This window comes from Furipterus horrens, unplaced genomic scaffold (assembly GCF_987537825.1).
Source record: "Furipterus horrens unplaced genomic scaffold, mFurHor1.1.pri manual_scaffold_4, whole genome shotgun sequence".
NCBI classification, from domain to species: Eukaryota; Metazoa; Chordata; class Mammalia; order Chiroptera; family Furipteridae; genus Furipterus; species Furipterus horrens.
The window spans coordinates 186,260,151-186,276,197 of record NW_028327174.1 but is presented as its reverse complement, the minus strand read 5'-3'; positions in this window follow the sequence as shown (position 1 = coordinate 186,276,197).

Below are 16,047 nucleotides of genomic sequence, written 5' to 3'. Positions count from 1 at the left end.
TGGAAGAAAAGCCTATAAAAATTCTATGTCTATACATTATTCACTGTATTAAATATGCTATATGTAGAAACACTATTCAGCATGTTCAGAGAAGGAAAACTCTGACTCCAAAAAACCTCCGCTGCCATGCGGCATACCTCTTCAGGGGAAAGGCTAAGGGAGTAAACCCCGACAGAAAATCCGGAGCCGGAGTCCCTAAGGCGGTTTGACGTTGTAGTCAACACCGGCAACTCCTGCGGCGCACCTGAAGCCAAGCTGTATTGACTCCGTCTTTCCCTTGGACCCTTCAGCTGCGAAGAGAGGGGGGGGTCTGCTGCATGGGCAACAGCAGACCCTCCATATCACCCTGCCCAGGCTCTGTAGCTTCAGCTTCACTGGAGAGGACACTCCAGCGTCATCGCAAGATGTCGATTCAACACGGGAGGAGACAGATACCGTGTCACTCCCGAGTCGGACTGCACAGCCATTCTCGGCGGTGCGGATAGACTCTTAAGAAGCTACACCATCGTCTCTCGAGACGGACGGCTGCCGACGACGAGATTCAGCATGTTATATAGGTAGGAAAGATACAGACAATTTTAAAATGACATTGGAAAACTGGATTAGTCATTTGGAAAAAAATAAATTTGTAGTCACTTTGCACTTAATAGAAGAATACATAGCTGAATATTTATATAATCTTGAAGTAAGAAATTCTTTTCTAATCATGATATTAAAGACACTAAAATAGATTTGACAGCCACATCAAAGCAATGGTCGGGGTCTTAAGGAGCCTCAAGAGAATGAGCCCCACCTGGGGATGGGAACAACCTAAATGCTGAAGGCGTGGCCACAGGACCAGATGGGCTCTGACAAGATCAAGTTCCAGAGGAAGAGAGTTGAGACAAAATTCACAGATGCCAGCAGTTCAAGACTTCTGCTTGTGCAAGTGCATCCTCACAGCACAGACGCTTGCAGACCGCTGAAAGACTGAACACAGGGCATCGACGTCTATCCTTAAGAACTAGACGCAGAATATGCAAGGAACCCAAAGACACAAAGAGAGGCGTAGAGGAGAAACTACTCACACTATTGGAGAGTCAAATGGAAGACTTGGAGAAGCTATCCCAGGAAGTGGCAGGAGCTTTCAGAGAACACATGTTTTTTTCACAGAAAAAAACAAAAAAACAAAAAAACATGTGACCTCTGTGGAAAAAAAATAGATAAAAGATGTAGTAAAGAAATCAACTGAGATAAAACAAGGAAGCTAGGAGAGCTAAAAAAAATAAAAAAGCAAAGACCAAGGAGCAATTAACAAATACATATCAAAGAAATACCAACCTGAGCATCATTTATGCTACAGTCAACTTAATGTGTGATGTGAAGAGCAGTGTAAAAATAAAAATCACATAAACTTCAGATGACAACACAAAGAAATAAAAGCAATGAGAAGAAGGGAGTAAGGCAGTGAAGAGCCAGCATATTCTTTTGCCAGATGTTATTGGTTGTTGACCCAAAGGTCGATCCCAACCCATTTCTCCCTTATTATTTGTATGAAATGAAAAAACTAAATACTCAATATTTCAGCCTCCTCAGAAAGATACACATCTTCTGACTTGGAAATTTGTCGAAACTGCTTTCAGTAAAAAAAGCAGATTGCAGAACTGCACACAAAAATCATCGTTTGTGTGTTATGGGTGAGTATGTACTCCCCCCTCAAATGTTAACGCCCTAATCCCTGGTATTTCAGGATGTGACTTTATTTGAAGATAAGGTCTTTAAAAAGGTAATTAAGGTTAAATGAGGTCATTAGGTGGGACTTTAATCCAGTATGATTCGTGTCTTTATAAGAAAAGGAAATAGGGACCCAGACACACACAGGGAGACCCTGTGAAAACAGGGGTAGAAAACCGCAATCTGCAAGACAAGGAGGGAGGCCTCAGAAGAAGCTAACCCTGCTGACACCTTTATCTGAAACATCTAGCTTCCGGAGTTGTGAGGGAATAAATTGCTGTTTAGATCACCCAGTCGGGCCCTGACTGGTATGGCTCAGTGAGTTGGACATCATCCCGCAAACCAAAGGGTTGCTGGTTCGATTCCTGGTCAGGGCACATGCCTGGGTGCAGGGCAGGTCCCCTGTTGGTGGTATGGGAGAGGTACCCGGTCAATATTTCCTTCCTCCCTTTCCCCCCTCCCTTCCCTGTCTCTAAAAATAAATAAATAAATAAAATCTTTAAAAAAAAAAAGTCACCTCATCTGTGATACTGTACTTTATTACAGCAGGCCTAGCAAACTAATACAGTGTGTATAAGCAACAAAATAATACTGAAAAATAATCTATTAAACGCTTGCTGAGTTTAATTCTGGAGGGGTAGTTCTATAAGGGACTTTTAATTATACATTTTATTTTATACATTTTTATTTAAACATTAAGTACAATTTCTTTCTTAATGAAAAATAAGAAAACTTTTGAAATTATGTAGGATAAAAGCAAGAAAAGAGCTAAATGCATACTCACTGACACATTTCTGAGCTGTCAATAATGCAATTCATTCAAGTGCATCTTGTCTTGGTTACAGAGTTCACCATATCCCTGAGACAAAAGCCCAGATTAGTGGTTAAGATGAATACACTTAGTGTTGTTGATAGTGGAATCAGTCGAGAATGTTCCACTTGTCCTCACAAAGGTGACATTTTGAGCATTCTTCTAATCCGCAGTGTGGCTGGTTCCATAATGGCTGTTCTCTGCCAGCCCTCGGTATTACAGCAAGCACAAGCAAAGGCAATTTTATGGGGCCAGGGTCAACGTACTCTCCGATTTGCAGCACGCCTCAGCTGGCCTGCTTTACTTGTTTACCTCCCTGTCTGTGCTCTGCGAATATTTAAATTTGTAACCCCATTGTAAACAGAGCATGGATGGAGGCAGACCTTGGGGAGTGAGACCCTCCTCTTCCTTCTTTCCTTCACCTGTGCTCTGAACAAAACCAAAGGAGCGTTGCCTATGATCAGCTGTGGAAAAACTTCGTTATGTCGACCTAGTAGTTTGGTCTGGGGGCAAGAATTGGGGGTGGGAGGTGTTATGGTACGGTCTTTTTTTCCTAACATATACTGAGCCCTTACTATATATGTGAGTCAATTATGTTACGTGAATTTCATTTATTATTTCATTTAAGCATTACAACAACCCTGTGAGGTAGATTCTATTACAGTCTCCATTTTAATACATGGGGCAGCTGAGCCTGAAAGAGGTTAAGAAGGTTGGTTAAATCTCTCAGCTAGTAGAGGTAAAAGCAGGATTTGAACCCATGTTGTCTGGCTGTAAACCCAATGTTCTTTTCCTCACTACACAGTGTATAAGAAGGCCTGATATCAAATACTAAGATGGCCACTTACTTAGATAAATGATATCCGTTCCTGCTTTTGAGACTTATTTTCCCCTTTTGTAGAGAGAGGGGCTTCACCTCGGTACCTTCCAAAAAAAGGCCTTCTAGCTTAGCCATGCTGGGGTTGGGCCCAAACCATTGTTGTGGTGAATGGTCTAAATGGAAGACTGCACCAGCAGACGCAGCCTTGGCTTCAGCACAGGACTTGGCTTAGCTGTAAGAAGGCAACTATTTCTCGAGGGCAGAAGTCGTTGCCAGGCCAAATGTGGCACCTTCTCTGCAAGATCTGCCCAGGATTAGGACCCATCCATGGCCAGGCTGTGCTGCAAGGTCTTGGGGCACTTTTACGACCCTGCTTGCCTTCTCTTCCTGTCCCATCCCCACTTTTATGTCTATTCTCTCACTGCTGTCTTATCACTGGCCTTCTCCTGGTGACAGCTGATGGCAATACACCTGCAACTGCAGGTATTGGGACCAGTGAATCTATGATGAGTAGAACCCCTAGTAAAGGGCCATTTTCCAATGCTCCTTCTCATCCAAGACCTGACTCCACAAAGAAAATGACTGTCATCCTCACTCCCCTGGTGCCTCACAGCTTTACAGAGCCTCGTTAACACTATGGCACCTTGCTTTTTCTTCTTACAGTTTTTAAAAAGATTATATTTTATTTTTAGAGAGCGGGGAATGGAGGGAGAAAAAAGAGGGAGAGAAACATCAATGAACGAAAAATGCATTGATCAGTTGCCCTTCACATGCCCCCAGTTGAAGGGACCTGGCCTGCAACCCAGGCATGGGCCCTGACTGGGAATCAAACCAGCGGCCCTTTGGTTTAGCAGACCGATGCTCAATCCACTGAGCCACACCAGCCCGGGTTTGCTATGAAAGCTACTTTCTAACAGCACTCCAGGAGAGGCCTTCCTTGAAGAAAGGGCTGTCATTGATTTTCTTCCCACAGCATCACTTCCACCTGCATCTTCTTTCCAGCGCATGCTGAAAACTACCTGGGAAGGCAACAGAATTAAGCAGACTGTGGTTCATGTTCCCTAAATCCAGAGAGCTGGCTGCAACATATCAGAACAAGAGCAGTCCCAGAGATGAGGCAGGGAGAGGGGTGCACATTTATTCAAGCCCGTGTTGGGGTCAGAAGGCTTAAGGCACGTAGAAATCAACAGGGCAGAGGTCACTGAACTTCCCACGCCCAGGAACACTGAGCAGCAATAGGCTCCCTCGGTGTTCAGATGGGAAACTAAGGCCTGAAGAAGGGAAGGGGCCTATGAATCAGTGATAACCTTGGGTTCCTGAATATTATTTCAAGGTCATTTCCATTGCAGCCCTTATCGCATTTGAAAGCTGCCTCCTCCAACTGCATAGCCTGGGAAAGGCCAGTGCTGGTGGATCTGGGTAACATTTCTGTTTCCAGCCTTGATCTCGGGGTATGCATAGACAGGGCTTTTCAGAACCCAAGTTGAACTTTCTTTACTTGTCCCTTTTATTTTTTATTTTATTATTATTGTTGTGAGCAACCTTTTAAACAATTATTGAAATGTAATGAACATTGTCAAATGCACAAATCTCAAATGCACAGCTCAAGATCAAGATATAGAACATTTTCAACCCTCTAGAAAGTTCCCTTTGGCCTCTCTAAATACACTATTCTGATCTCCATCATTATAGATCTTTACTCCCTCCTTTTAATTCAGAACTTTTGTTAAATAAAAAAGTGGAGAGCTATCAGAGGTTAAATTACAATCTGTACAACTTAGTTAAATTACAGAACACCAGCTTTTTAAACATTTAGTGGTTATTATACACTTTTTTATACATATGTGACTTTACTCTTTGCTCAGCAAACTTTCAAGATTCCCACTAACTACAGCTGAAAAGCCAAATCCTTGGCTGACTTTATAACCCTCCAAGGTTTGGCCCCACCTACATTTCTAGTCTTATCTTTCCCTCTTCTACCCATGATGCCATCCTTCATCCAGGCTGGACTTAATTCTTCTCCAAGGGTACAGCCAGCCTTATCACCCTTCTGAACTTCTGGCTCACAGGACAGCCTCCGCTGCCTGAAATGCCCTCTAGCCCCTTCTTCACATCTCTAAATCATTGACACTTTTCCAGGCATAGCTTAGAAGTCCCTCCTGCTTGACACCTCTCTTCCAATTGGAAGTGACCTCCAGCCCGCCACCGAGCTCCCATTGTAACTTATCCATTCTTGTCCTAAAGCACGTCGCACATCCAACCTCGCAGCAGAGTTAGCTAGTAATCTCCCAACTGGACTGTGACCCATGAGACAGGATTCATGCACGTCCCACAAAGCTTCTTTGATTTCCCACAGCACCTAGAATATATTAGTGAGTAATGAACCAAGGGTGCCTGAGTTCGGAGCATGAGTAATGAATGCACTGAGTGGATACCATTTTGGAGACTCTGAGGCATGAAAGTTAAGAATGGAAGAGAACAGGGCTACTCAAGGGAACATTTATGGTGGTGTGTGGAAACCAATGACCTTAAAGTGGTAACTCAGGGGAGGGCAGAAAGGTAAGGATAAAAAGGAAGGAAGAAATAAGTACTGAGGTTGTGGAAAAGAACCGAGGGCTGCCCACTCAGCTGAAGGGGAGGGAAGGGCAGGATGTGGCAGAACCCAAACTGTCCACCCTCCCCTGAAATTCTCATCCCTGTAACACGCGAGTAGGAAGTCAAGTCCTTGCTCTGCTGGGGACTCCGTGGTGGGGGTTGGCGGAGGAAGCAGTTAGAGAGACAAGGAGAAGCAATGCTGATCAAAATGTGAAGTTAAATACACGAGAAGAACATGCATGAATGCAGTCACTTCCTCAGAAGGATTAGGAAGAAAAATGCACTTCTACTGTCATAGGCAGCTTCCCCCCCCCACCCCCCGAAAGAAGAAACACTCATTTTGAGCTGGGAAATGCAGTGGGTCTTGGGATTGAAATGAGATGAGACTTCTGCTCTCAGGAGCTGGGACCCTGAGGTTTTAGGTGGTTCCAAGTGGAACTGATGGTCAAGTTTGAAAACGCATCTGGGCGTAGCGCTCTAGCTCTAGGAAGACACCTTGAGAAAAGAGGCTCCGTGCACATGGCACCTCAAGGTAGACTTGTGTAGCTGGAGAGCTCCCACATTGGATGTGACTACACCTGAGCATAATAACACTTTCAAGGGAAAGTATTATCTCCCCCTCTGCCTCTGGGGAAAACATGGCCAGGCTACAGTGACTGGGTGCATCTTGATAACCAAAGTACTTTCTTCACTGGGCAAGGCCCCCTGGTTTCGGGAATACCATATTTTTTGTGAAAGTGATATGTAGGTCACCCCTGTGTTTGTGGTAATGGGTTAGAAGAAGCACAGAGCTGTGACATAGCGAGTAGTGGTCTTTCCAGCCTCTATTGCGGAAGATGGCAGGGAGAATGGGTTCGTTATGAGTTCTCTATGGCTGCCATGGCAAATTTACCACAGAGGTGGTGGCTTAGAAACACAAAGTTGTTGTTTTACAGTTCTGGAGGTCAGAGGTCTGAAGTGGGTCTCACTGGGTTAAAACCAGTGTCGGCAGGGCTCATTGCCTTCTACAGAACCCATTTCCTTGCCTTTTCCGGTTTTCAGCTGCCTTCCTTGGCTAACTGCCCCTTCCTCCATCTTCAAAGCCAGCAATGTAGCATTTTCAAGTCTTTTCTTTCTCCTCCACACTTAAAGGACCTTTGTAATTACATTGGGCATATCTGGATAATCTCCTCATTTTAAGGTGTGTTGCTTAGCGAGCTTAATGTCATGTGCAACCTTAATTCCTCCTTGCCAGATAATATAACATATTAACATGTAACATAACATATCCCCCTAATCCAGGGATTAAGATACAGACATCTTTTGCGGGGCTTTATTCTGCCTATCACAGCTAGCAAACAAAGAGGCTCTGCCATGGAAACCACGGAGAAAGAATCCTTATCCTTGTTTTACTTCTGTTATTCTCATCAGGTAGAAAGATCCTTGGATCCAAGAGAAAATTAACACTGTTTGGAACCAAAGCTCAAGATGGGTGAAGAGTTTGTATAGCTCTAGGCTCCCAGATCAGAATGGAATTCACCCCAAGATACTGATAATTTAGAAATAAGATTTCCAAATTGTCCGTGAAGAGTTTTGAGGACTTGCAGAGAATAGTCAGCATGTTAGAAGACTAAAAACGGGCAAAACTATGTACAAAATTTAAAAGGGAGACAATAGATTCCCTAAACTATAAATGAATGAGTCCAATATTGCTTCTGAAATAATTTTGAATGAAACATGGAAAAGAATGTTTCACAAGAATCTAAAAGGGTTTATTGCAATTAGGAAACAACATGGGTTCACTGAGGACAAATCACATCAGACATATCTTTCCTGTGTTGACATGGTCTCCCCCTTATAGTTCTAGAAGGAAGATAGACCCTGTGCACCACCAAACTATTAGCACCATACGGAGCTTTCCTAAGGCAGAGACCATATGTGGTTCATCTGCACTTTCTCAGATGTGTGCTGGAGTTGGCTCATGCTGACTCACAGGAGCTGATTGTGCAAATCTCTTCTGAACTCCATCCACATGCGGTTGATGTCACATTGGTAGTTTGAAATCTGCCATGTTGGAAGTAGTTGTACTGTGGGAGTCAGCAAACATTACAAACCAGGGATATTGTTTCTGCGTAGTTGGTTATTAAACATCCACCAGCACAACACTGCTTATACCCTAAGTATCTAGTGCAGTGCCAAGAAACAGCAGGTGCTCAATAACTGTTGTCTGAAAGAATAAGTAACTTGAACATGAAACTTGACAAAGTCTCCCATAATATAATTGTGGTCAAGAAGTGACATCTTAACTGGACACCAGTGCAACAAGAAATCAAAAGGAAAAAAATAGAAAGGAAGGAAGGAAGGAAGGAAAGAAGGAAGGAAGGGAGGGAGGGAGGGAGGGAAGGAGGGAAGGAGGAAGAAAGAAAGAAAAAATATCTATGTCAAGTTGGTGGACATTTTCTAAGAGTTGATTAAAGAGCTCTGTCCTTTGTCCTATGAATCTTGAGTAATTTTTCTGTCCACAGGAGAGAATGAGCATGATGTTTGATACAAATAAAACTTCACCATCTGGAATGATGAGCTGAACCTACCAAGGTGAAATTTCATAGGGACAAATGTCAAGTCCTGTTCTTGGATTAAGTGAGAACTAAAATAATATAACAAACTATGCAAGTACAGGATAGGGTAGGGCTGTATGAACATAGCTAAGCAGTGTGAGATGTGAAAAATGAGTCGAATTTCTCCCAACTGGCCTGATGATGACTTAAAACACTACGTCCAGATCCGGGCACCACACAGCTGAGCATTCCAAGAAGAGTGACTGGAATGATGGGAGACACAAAACTGTCTTGTGAGGAATGATAAAAGTAATTTGGAGGTTCTTATTGGAGAAGAGAGGACTCAAAGGAATATGAGGTTGACACCAAATGTTTGGATGACAATGACAAAGACAGAGCCATCACCCTGCCCAACTCCAAGGGGGCACTGTTTACACTGTAGTCCGAGTGAACAGCAACACCCAGAGCTGGGCAGTGCATGTCTGCACAATCAGAAGTGCAACTCCTGCATGTGAACAAGGGCTTCCTATTCCCAACAGTAGAAGCCCCAGGGAGTTGTATTTCAGCTGTTTCAGGAAGAACCTCAGAACTCCTGAAGAGGGTTTTCTCTTGCCTTGGGCAGATTCAAAGCAGAAGCTGGGTGATCATGTGTCTTAGATGTGCGATAGGGGATTCTGGCAACAGGAAAGCAAAAGGAGGGTATTATGTGGATGAACTTTAACATGTTTGCAATTCTGAGGGTCACTAATTCCAGGGATGAGAACTACCATTTAGGGAGCTTCTACGTGCTCTATGCATTGTATTAGGTACTTTATATATCTGATGTAATCTAATCTGCAAAATCACCCTACAAAGTGGGTATTATTATCTTTAATTTACAGATGACGAAATTGATACTCAGAGCTTATTTGTCCATGGTTCTCCAATTATTAAGTAGCTTAGCCAGGATTTAAACCTGGGAGTACATGACTTCTTGATTCTTCCTGGATCCCTGGGGATTGGGAGAACTAATCATGGCACACACCAGGACTACTGGGTAGCGGGGTAACCATTGTCGATACCAACTTATGGCCAGGGGATCTGAGGGAGGAAGTTCCCTGCAGAGAACATGGAACCGTAGCTATGGGTGCTATTGACTGGCCAGGGGTGGCCATGTTCCACGGGTAGGATTTTACACCTGGCCGGAGCTGACTTTGCTGGACCAGACTCCTAGTTTGCTCCTTCCCTTGTGCTGTCCTCACAAATTCATAACACCCTGAAGGAAATGAAGAAGATGCTCAGAGAAACACAGTTCCTGACCGAATGTCTCTGGATTAACAAATGAGAGTCAGGAGTCCCCTTATCTTGCCTGTTCACCTAAGACGCTGAAACTCAGGTCTTGATGGTGACTCTGTGGGCTCATTATCAGTGCCCGGAGTGTTTGTGTGGAGCCACCGACAGACGGGAACAAGTTCCTGGGAGCTCCCAAGTAGCTAGCAAACCAGGAAGCGTGATCTATGACTCATCCACTCATGACGCAACTCGGCGGCACTCCAGCACTCGGGTGTTCACCTTGTGTCACCGCATGCCAGAGCCGCACCTCTCCGCTGCTGGAATAGCTTGCCTGGCTGGCTGTTGAAGCATCAGAAGATATTTGTTGACTTGGACGGATCCATGCCTCTCTCATTACCTAATGAGCTGTGTGAAGACTGGCATTCCTATTCGCTAGTAATTGTTCAGTGTGAGAATTGGGCTGTGGGCTGGTGTTGTGTGTTAGGCAACTACTCTGAATTTCTCTGGTACCACCCCTGTTGACTAGACTGGTACTCACACCGAGGATTAAAGTCTACTTCCTATCAGAGAGCATACACCTGACCTCCCAGAGAACACAGACAAAGCACCATCAGAGATTCAGAGCTCACTCTCCCACGGGCTCTCAAAGGCACCATTTATTTCAGTCTTGCCATTGTTCTGAGTTTTCTCCCTGCCATCCAGGCACTCTAGACGCCAACATTATTCTGTCCCTCTTCATTCTTTTTTTCTTCATTTTTTATAAAGATTTTATTTATTTATTTTTAAATAATTTATTTGTTTATTTTTAGAGAGAGGGGAAAGGAGAAAGAGAGGGAGAGAAACATCCCTGTGTGGCTGCCTCTCACTCGCGCCCCCAACTAGGGACCTGACCTGCAACCTAGTCATGTGCCCTGCCTGGGAATCGTGTCGCTCCTCATTCTTTACACGTCAGTCAAGTTCCCATGGAATCATAAAAATCGGTGCCACAGATGAGGAAATAAAGCACAGGAAGTCCCGCCCAACAAAAAACACAGCAAGTGAAATGCTCTCTCCACTCAATTACCAGGCCCCCTTAAATGAAAAACCACCATAACGTGTGGCAGGAACAATGGGAAAGAAACTGGTAAAAGGCAGTGAATATCTTTATTTTCCTAGAAGACTCTAATACTGCCTGGAAATTCCCCGAGCTCAGAACTGCACGTGTTTGGCAGGATGGAACACTGGGAATGACTGAAGGGGGCGGGGGTAGAATACATGCTAAGTGACCGCTGTTCCTCTTCAGACCCTTCAGCGATGACCTCGAAGCAGAGAGGCAGATTGGGTCTAATTCTCTGGAGGCAGCCCGGGTCTCCCCATCTCACACAGTCCGCCTGCACCTGCTCCAGGTGCAGTGATTGGGTGCTCAGCCTGGGAAGAGCCAGGTGAGGCTGGTACGCTGCATCTCTAACCAGGTGCTCTGAGTGTGCACTCTGCTGGGAACCTTCTTGCCTCACGGCTGTATTCATGACAGCTGTGGTGACAAATGGGGGTTGTGAAGGTTCTCCAGCTAAAGAGTCCCTTCCTGCTGGAGGTCAGAACTAAAAATGACTTCTCCATTTGCACAACACTCTGGCATTTCCTGTGCACGATTATTCAAAGCCTCTATGGCAGTAGCAATGTTTAATCACTTTTTGCTCAATGTCTCCTATTGCATGGTCACAATCCTCTCATCCTCGTCATCCATCAGGAAGACGGAAGACCATGGACAGGAACAACAGGGTGGGAATTGACTGTGGGAGATGTGACAGGTGGGCGGGGCAAGGGAGAGCAATGGGGGAAAGATGGTAGAAATGTAATAGAAAAAAAAAAGGCGGAAGAGTTGGTGAATAGTTTGAGTCCTTTAACAACCATTTGTGAGGGATATAGTGAGCTGTCATCTATGTCATTCTATTGAAGAAGTCAGAGGAACATTTGATGGATGGTTACGTCATCTTGCCACTTAAAAAAAAAGTATTTATTTTTTAGAGAGAGGGGAAGGGAGGGAGAAAAACATCAGTTGTTTGCCACTTACACACCACCAATGGGGGACCTGGCCTGCAACCCAGGCATGTGCCCTGACTGGGAACTGAACCAGTAACTTTTCGATTTGCGGGATGATGCCCAATCCACTGAGCCACACCAGTCAGGGCCTTTCCATGGCCGTTTTTAATCCAGATGGGCTTTTGGCTGCAGTGCTGGTTATCTCATATCAGGTCTGCTGAGAACTCCAAAGACTGCTGCTTCCTCATTAGAGCCATCCTGAATGAATACTCCCTGAAAGAAAGATTAAAAATAAAGTTCATCTATGTACGAGAATTTCTGTAGAATTAGATCCTAGAAGTGGAACTTGTAAGTCGCAAGGCATGTGAGTTGTCATTTTCATACTGAAAATTGTACCAGTTTATACTTCCACCGGCAATGTATAAAGAGTGCTTATTTTTCCTATACCCTTGTAAATAAAATGAGTTTTAAACTTTGCCAATTTTATAGGTGAGAAAATAAAATAAAATTTGCACCTAGCTGTGGAAAAAACCCATGCTAAGTTTTCCAGGAGTCCCTTGCTATTTGGGGCCTCAGCCCCATTTCGTACATAGGGCTTCTGAAACCCTTGTGAATTCCTAAGAGCAGCAGAAGCATCTTGTTCTAATAAGGTGACTCTGGGTGGACACCTGCATGGAGGGTGGACACCTGAAAGCCATGATTAGAAGCTTGGAATCCACCCCACCCCTCCATTCTCCAGAGAAAGAAGAGGGGCAGGAAATCCAGTTGGTACCTATGTGAGGAAGCCTTCATAAAATCCCAATAGTATAAGGTTTGGAGAGCTTCCGGGTTGGTGAACACATCCACGTACCAGGAACGTGGCTCACCCCACCTGCACAGGGACAGAAGCTCCTGCACACGGGACCCTCCCAGACCTTGCCCTAGGTATCCATTCATCTGTACCCTTTATCATATCCTTTAATAAACGTAAATGTAAGTAAAGTGTTTCCCTGAGTTCTATGAGTCTCTCTAGCAAGTTAATCAAACCCAAGAAGGGGGTCGTGGAAACTTCATATTTATGATTGATCAGAATCACAGGTGACAACCTGGGCTTGCGGTTGCCATCTGAAGTGGGGTGGGATCATCTTGTGGGACTGAACCCTTAACTTGTGGGCCCTCACACTGTCTCCAGGTAGATAAGTGTCAGAATTGAATTAAACTGGACAACACCCATCGGGTGTCTCAGAGAATTGCTTGATGGGGGAAACCTTCACATACCTGTTGTCAGAAATGTTGTGACTGTAAAAGGAGGCAAAGGAGGCAAAATTGGTTCTTTTTCCTTATTGAGGTATGAGGTATGTCCTGGGTTTCAGACAGACCTCCTCCTGCCTCCATTGGAAAACAGCAACTCTATTTCTCCTTGATGATCTGGACAAATCATGCCAATCAACACCACAACACCCTTTTGCCTGTGCTTCAAGTGATCCGAGGAGCCCCAAATGGCCAAGTGACTGTTTCAGCTTCTTCTTCAGTGTCATCATTTTTGTGTCCCTCGTGGAAACATTTCATCTAAACTAGCCGAGCTCATAGTTGTGGAAATGAGCGTCAACATTTTCCTAAGTGAGTCATCAGATGTAATAGTGAAAGATGCCTCACCCACCATTTTTTTTTTTTTTTACTTCTTGCTTTCGGCCCTCTTCAATCCTGGGAGCATTGTAGGTCATGCACTAAAAAAGGTCAAAACAGCATGCAGTCATGTGGTAGAGAGTGACCCCCAAATCTAAAGTGTTCTGCCAAGCAATGTGCTTTTTTCTAATGTTAGAAGTTACATCTAGGCCCTGGCTGCTGTGGTTCAGTGGATTGAGCGTTGGCCTGTGAGCCTAGTGTCACTGGTTCGATTCTCAGTCAGGGTACATGACTAGGTTGCACGTCAGGTCTTCATTTGGGGGGGGCAAGTGAGAGGCAACCACACAGTGATGTTTCTCTCCCTCTCTTTCTCCTTCCCCCTCTCTCTAAAAATAAGTAAACAAAACAAACAAATAAATAATTTTTTAAAAAAGTTACATCTACCTCTTCCTTTCCTCTTCCAACTCCCTGGCCTTTAGGAGGGATTGCTTCTTTAATGAGGTGGCAGCCCCTGTATTTTCTTGGGATATATCTCTCACTTTAGGCACATATGTATCTTACCCAAGGTATCTGAAGCACCTGCTATACCTTGGCCTCTAAGTCTTATTAGTTTGATATCATCAATAGAATGGGCCAACATCCTGTCCATATATGACATTCTGAGCTAAGGATCACCTTGGGGCTTCAGAGGGGAGGAAGGTCATTGCAGGACTATAAGAAAAGGAGATGTTCAGTAGTGAGAAGTTTGCCCTGCCCTATAGATAGCTCACAAACGTTTATCTCTGATCATCTTCTACTATGGGCTAGGTCCCTAATTAAAATTCTTCTCTGTAGTTGAGTCAGGGATTGGGGGGGGGGTGCATAAGTTTCTTTTGTGTCTCCAGGGTCTTGGTTATCTTTAGCTCCAGACAATCCACATACATCTCGGAGTGACTCATTCTGAGCCCCTATAATATCACTGTGGGCTCCCTGACAGAAAAGGAGGAAGAGTAGCTGCATTTGCTGGCCAAAGACTCAGTGGGATTTGGCATACTCTGAATCACATGAATCCCCCCCACAAAAACAATTCTTGGGGACCTACTTCTTTCTGGTCAACGCCATACTTTTGCAATCGTCCTGATGAAGCTGTACATTTAACTAAGATGTTAATTTAACATGCTGCAGACTATTAGGGAGCAGCAGGAACAAGGTGGTCATCAAATCCAAGAGTGAGTAGGTGACTGGAACAGGGAGATAATGGTAATAGCACTGACAGCCAGTGGCACTTGGGAACATGGAGTGATGTCCTGGAGAGGTCAGGTAAGGGTCAGATGAAGTAAGCAGTGATCCTGACGTGGAGTTTCCTTGGGTGTCAACCTCCTGGGACTTGGAGAGGTCAGACCCCTCATAAAGGCAGATTTAGGATTATCTGGAAGGAGGAAGGAGTCCCTGGTAGAAAGCAAGCCGTTCGTAAGTGGCACATTCCCATCTGACATGCACAAAGGGAAAAAAAAAGTTTCTAGCCGCACTTAAGTCGTAAGAGTGGGAATGGTTCCAAAAGTACATGGAATTCCTCACCAGAATGAAAGCAACACCTTTCCTGTTGGTTTCTCTGCCTTCAAGGTCATGATCACCACACGCTCATGTGCCGCCATGCAGCAGTCAGAGAAATCTTTGTAACGCACAAAACGTTCAATGGCTCCCTGTTGCCTACAGGATAAAACCTAAATTCTTTAACCAGGATTTCAAGGTTTGGCATGGCCAGGCCCTGTCAACCTCTCCATTTTCAATTTCGTGTCCCGACCTCCATCCCTACCCTTGTTCTCAACCCTACAGCTTTCCAGTGAGAGAAATGTTCTTTAAAAGTGCACGACTTCTAATGAGGGTGGTTTCTGTGAAAGTGCCTATCACAGGGGCCTGGCTAGTCTTTTAGATTACTAAGGGAGAATCTTTTTATTATTATTTATTTTTGTTCAGCTAGGCATCTTGATGGGTTTTGGATCTGCACAGGTGTGCCTGGAGCTAAGTTTGCAATCTGTGGTTAATTTGCCCTGTACAAAGAGTGAGATGGAACCCAGAGGATGAGAAGGAACCCAGAGGATGAGAAGGTTAAGTTAGGGAGAGGGAGAGGAGAGGGGGGGGGGGGGAGAGGGGAGGAGAGGGGAGAGAATGGGGTACTACTGCCAGTAAGAAATCCTCAGTGAAAGAACAGACGAGGACTTTTCATGTCTAGGAAGCAATTTTAGGTTGTTTGCTGTGCGCTGTGGAATGGCCCTGCAGCTCCTCCCTTACAACTTATAAACCTCAACAAAGCTTGAAGCCACATTTACTTCCTGGTTTCTGTCACATCCCTGCTCCTAGGTGTTGAGATAACATAGCCATTCAGCTAAGGCTATTAAAATGTCCCCCATAATCAGTCTTATCTGATTCAAAAATTCTCATTATTCCACGTCATGCTGGCATCACCCATTTAGATCATGACTAATACATACAAGGTTCATTCCTCAGCACTGTCTTGTATTCTTGGTCTTCTCCCATGCAGACATTTTTGTTTGGGTTTATTTTCTCGAGTACTTTCCCCACCTACTTCTTCAAGCAGAGCGCATGGGTGGTAAACTTTATGAGGCCCTATAAGTCCAACAACGCTTTCTTTTTGCCTTCATCTAATAAATGATGTTTTGACTGGATATGAGATT